This window comes from Vidua chalybeata, unplaced genomic scaffold (genome assembly GCF_026979565.1).
Source record: "Vidua chalybeata isolate OUT-0048 unplaced genomic scaffold, bVidCha1 merged haplotype W_reject_29, whole genome shotgun sequence".
Taxonomy (NCBI): Eukaryota; Metazoa; Chordata; class Aves; order Passeriformes; family Viduidae; genus Vidua; species Vidua chalybeata.
In genome coordinates, this window is record NW_026530352.1 from 115,791 (window position 1) to 120,964 (window position 5,174).

The following is a 5,174-nucleotide window of genomic DNA, read 5'->3' on the forward strand; positions in this document are numbered from 1 at the left end:
TCAAACCTTTGTTTCCCCTTTCATTAATAAATGGTTTGTCTTTTTCACTTTGCCTGCATCTCTGTGGAGATGAAGCGACGCAAATCCTGAGCCCAGGGACACACAGGCCCCTGCTGCCGTTCTCTTCCACGCCGTGTTTTGTGCACACGCACAGAGCAACGAGGGCAGATCAGGCTGGAAAGGTGCCTGTGCTGAAGGTACAGTTCCACAACACTGTGGAGTTGCAGATCTTGCTGAGCACCCTGAAGGCCGGCAGTGGGACAAGGAGCCTGTGTGTCAGGGACTGAAATCGTGTCTAAGGCCCTGCCATTCTTGGTCTGCTGTTGTGCACATCAGGCAGGTAATGAAGAACAGACAATGAAGGAAACCTTATTGTGAAATTGCTGTGAATTTGACCCTTAAAAGAAGCAATGGGTTGGTCAATCGATGGGAAGTTAACCTGTGAAAGAGGAACAATAGACAATGGAGCTGTGCTTGGCATGCAAGTGGTATCACAAGCCATTGCGGCTCATCTCAGGCGCTGGCCAAGCGTGAGATGACATCAGAACTGGAAAGACTCCACTCCAGAGGAGGAGATGTCAGGCCTGCTTCTGGGGTGGAGGGACAAAAAGGCCAAAATGCATGTCCTTTTGATGCAGGGGATGCCCTGATTGTGGGTGGCCTGTCTGCCCCTCCCACTGGAGCACAGTGGTGAGCCCAGCTGAGAGGAGCCCAGTGCTCCTTGCTCCTCTCTGCTGACACGGGAGCGTCTGCTTTCGGGACAGCCCTGGCTGTGTCAGGGGTGCTACGTGGACATGAGACAGCCGGTCCTGTTCCGCTGGGTCCCAGCAGTGCCTGGCAGCATTCCTGCATCCACGTCAGGATGCTGGCCCAGAGAGGCTCTGAAAGCTGAGGCAGCTGACTTTTAGCTTTTGCAGGTGCCTACAGGTCAAGGCCATTGGTGTTCCCTCAGGATACTGCAGTCCTGAGGGGCCTCCCTAATTCAAAGTAATCGGCAGACAAATGCATTGTCAGCCAAAAGCCCTTTTATTGATCCGGGGGGAGGGCATGGGGCTGCACCCCACTAACATGCTTCTCTGCCATGTATCAATTTCAGTGCGTTTATGTAGGAATTGTATCAAAAATACCATCCATCTTTACCCTGCTGCAGTGATTCGATAGGCAGGGGGTTAGAAATACATTCTGTCAGATTCCTGTCCTCGAAGCTAATGCCCAGGCGCTGTCCAGGAGCAGTGTCCATGCCCTAAAGCAGCACTTCCTCCTCATGGTTTCCCTGCACAGGGCTGATTCCGTACTTGCCCTTAGTTCTTCTGGTAGACTATGTCTAAAGCTTTTTGTCAAGTCACTCTCCTGTCAGGTTTGGCCCTCCAGCTTTTCCTTATGCTAACTGGTGCTAAGTAGTTATGTATATCTGTGCTAAGTACTCGTTTACTTCTGTGAATTGCTTGTGCTTATGTCAAGCAAAGGCCTTGTTTCATTCTCCCCTTCTCTTTACCCTGATGCAAATTCTTTTGCAAGATCCTCTCCATAGTCCACAGTACATGTTGCAAACAGGCTTAGAAAGAAACTTTAAACTAACAAAAAGGAGGCATGTTGATTAAAAAAGTAAGCTTGTTTATTACAAAATGAACAACTGGAAGCAAAAACCTCGGGCTGGTCCAGATAATGTTTCAACAGCTTAGTAATTGTAACCTAGGGGTGTTTCCAGGGAAAGCGGCTCCCAGGAAAGACGCGGGAGTTAGACACCCCAGGCCTTTTCAAGTCTCTCTCTTGTCTCCTGATTGGGGCGCTCAGGATCCGTGCTGTGACAGGTCTATTTCTCCGTTGCTGATTGACTTATAAGTTGGTGCAGTCTTGGCCAATCATTTTGGAATTCTCACCTCCCATTGGTTGGTCTCTCTTCCAATCTTGATTTAACTTGTGGTTGTGTTCTATGACGGAATACTACTGAAAGTTTCTCTGCCCCTGCACAAAGATTGGCACCCCATCTCCTCCCTGGTTCCACTCCCCCTTTATACATGAACCACACCACTGGGTTTTCATAGAACTAATCACACTTTGTTACTGGTATTAACAACATTTAACTTGTATTAACAACATTTAACTTTGTAACAACATTTAACCATTGTTAACTACGTTCCCCAAAGGTTTAAATTTTATTTTTGTTCATAACAATCCTCCCTCTAATTCTTTGATCGGGCTTGGCCCGCATCAGCCTTAACTTATCAAACTGGACTTTCATACTTTCGGTAAAATTCTCTTAACTTCTGGTATTTCTCATACATCTCTTTTGCGCTCTCTGTTCCTTTTCTGTCTTGGTTTTCTTTCATCATCATAATTTTCTCATCTGTTGACCTTTCAAGAGAAGTCTGGAGAATGTTATTAATCATTCTGATATGACAAGGTATTAAACAAGGAAGGAAAATTAAATTTATGAGTGCCCCCCCCCCCCCCCCCCCACTATAAGCAGTATCTTTTTCCACCATTCTCCATTCCAGATGTTATCCCACCAATTAGCTTTTATCAATGGGGTCCATCGTTGTACTGGTACATGTGTGAGTTTTCTAATCCTGGTGGTTATATTTTTAATTAGGTCCCCATGATCGTCAATTTCTAGACAACATTCAGATGAATTAAACTTTCCACATACCCCTTCTTCTTCGGCCAGCAGGTAGTCCAAGGCTAGCCGGTTCTGATATATGGCAGTCCTCATCTGGCGGCTCTGTACTGGTAACAAGTCTAAAACTAAAGCTGTCTCATTAGAAACTATTCCTAGAAGTGCTTGTAACCTTATAATTCTGTTCAACATATAAATGGGGGTTCTATACCCCCATGAACCGTCCTGGGCCCAGGTGGCAGGGCCATAGGTTTCAATAATTCTCTCTGGGGGCCACTCTTCGTCTCCCCAGCTCTGGGTTCCTCCAATTAGATATCTCTTTTGACGTTTTAATTCATCATAGAGGGGTACCCCTAAATCTGGATGGTCATCTTTTGGAAGTAAAAAGAATGACACTCTTATTACACCTAATGTACAACTGCCCTTCCAGTCTTTTGGTAGCATCACATATGCCATCTTTCCACAAATCCAAAACAATCCTTTCGGGCCTTTCCAGAATTTTAGTGATCTGGTATTTCTAACTTCATTTTTGTTCCAAAATTTAGACAGCCAGGGTTCGTCTTGAAATAGATTCGGTTCTTTAGCTAGACACTCCTACAATTGTTCTCTTTGTATATATGAACAGTTTGAGCCTGGCTTTTGTTTTTGTGCCCAATACAGATGTTTACTCTGGGGAATCCACCACTCATGGGTATCATTAGTAGTTAGATACCTTTTACAAGACAGTTCACCTACACAGGAAAGAAATTTCAGTCCTTTTCTCCACATACATTCTTCCCCGATTACCTCGGACTTTAAGTTCCAAACTTCTTCTGCATTCCAGATGTCTGGTTTTCGATCTCTATCTAGGTTTTTCATCGCTTTTAGAGTTTCTTGAGGGCTGAGTGCGATTCCTTCCCAGGGCCATATTTCTGACCTCCTGCTATCCCCACATATCCAGCGTATATTCGATACGTTGAACTCATGGCTGATTCTTTCTACTAGATCTGAAAACAAATTCTTTCCATTCGGTAATTTTGTTTCTACCCCTGGTTTATTCACCCTTTTTATTTCTTTTTCTTTTATTAAGTCCAATCCTTTAATGACCTTATTCCCTGGTTTCTTGTCAGTGCATAACCATTTCTCCCTTGTAGGGCATTCCCCCACTAGTTTCTGTTTAGGGGTCCCTCCATTTTCAAATAGCCAATAGGTTTTTCCATCTTCTACACAGGTTTGTAATTGTGACAAGTCAACACACTCAGGGTTAAGATTAGTGTGGAATCTGAGAACTGCGCTTCGCGCATTTCCGGTATAGACAGCATGATAGCACTTATCACAGGAGTTTGGTGAGCTCTCCTGGAGACTCACAGTCATTATTGCTATCAACCCCCACAGGGGTCCAGTACAGGTTACTCTCTTGATTCTCATGGTCCTTAGTCAGCTTTGGATGGTAAGAGTGCTGTCACCTGATCTGGGCTTGCCCCCTGTGCTTACGTTCTTACCGGTGTCCACGTCTCACTCCACTCTTTCCCTGTGTCGACTTGTTATTTTTTCCATTTTAGGGTCAGATCACTACTATGGTCGGCGAATGCTCTATCTTATGGAGACTTCTTGTCACTGATTCTGTAATGAGAAATACCAGAAATTGTAATTAGTTGCCATTAGTTGAATGTTTTACTTTTACTTCTTAAAATCAAAGAGATGCTTTTCTAACTTCAACAAATATTTTCAATAGCAACACTTTAATAAATATGACAATAAATATTCATATAACTCTTTATCTTAACTTTTACACTAATACTGGATTTAAATAGGATATTAAACAACAGGTTGATAAACAATATCTTTAAATAACAGTTCACAAATTACAACATTAGAACAACACTTATAAAAACAAGAGGTGCTGCTTGATGTTAGTCGAATTTCCCACAGTCTATTCTGTGGGAGCCGGAACTGGACCTTTGACCCTGGTAACATGGGTCCACCCTTTCTCTTGTGTTCTTTTTGCAGTTTTGGTAGTCAATGAAACTTGGTACAGGCCTTCCCATCTGGGGGTTAACGGCTGTTCTTTCCACGATCTATTTAATACCCAATCTCCTGCTTGATATTTATGGATTTTAAAATCAATAGGAGTACTTTGCGGGAGATAGCCATTTCTTCTTAACTCTTCTAATGTTTTTGCAATTGTTTTTAGGTGAATTTTCACACCTTTATCTCCTTCGGATGTCCCCATGCAATGTGAGGTGGTCAAAAATGGGAGTCCAAACATCAATTCATAAGGGGAAATACCCACATCAGATCTAGGCTTTGTTCTCACTCTCATCAGGGCTAATAGGAGGCATTTGATCCAATTAATTTTTGTTTCATCTACTAGCTTGGCAAGTGTAATTTTCAGGGTCTGGTTAGCTCGCTCTACTCTTCCTGAGCTTTGGGGCCTCCAAGGAGTATGCAACTTCCAAGTCATACCAAGGGTTTTGATTACATTTTGTAAAATTCTAGCAGTAAAATGAGGCCCTCTGTCTGAATCTATTGTATTCACTATACCATAACGTGGGATAATTTGTTCAAGTAGAATTTT

General features: G+C 43.3%; 1 long non-coding RNA gene across 1 annotated transcript; it reads right to left on the reverse strand.

The window, feature by feature from the left end:
* Positions 1-1,639: 1,639 nt before the first annotated feature.
* Positions 1,640-4,223, reverse strand: LOC128783208 (uncharacterized). The gene is made up of 3 exons (XR_008429034.1): positions 4,099-4,223; positions 3,404-3,603; positions 1,640-2,745 (listed from the first exon to the last, which is right to left on the reverse strand). It is a non-coding gene; the product is annotated as an uncharacterized LOC128783208 (long non-coding RNA).
* Between the last annotated feature and the right edge of the window lie 951 nt (positions 4,224-5,174).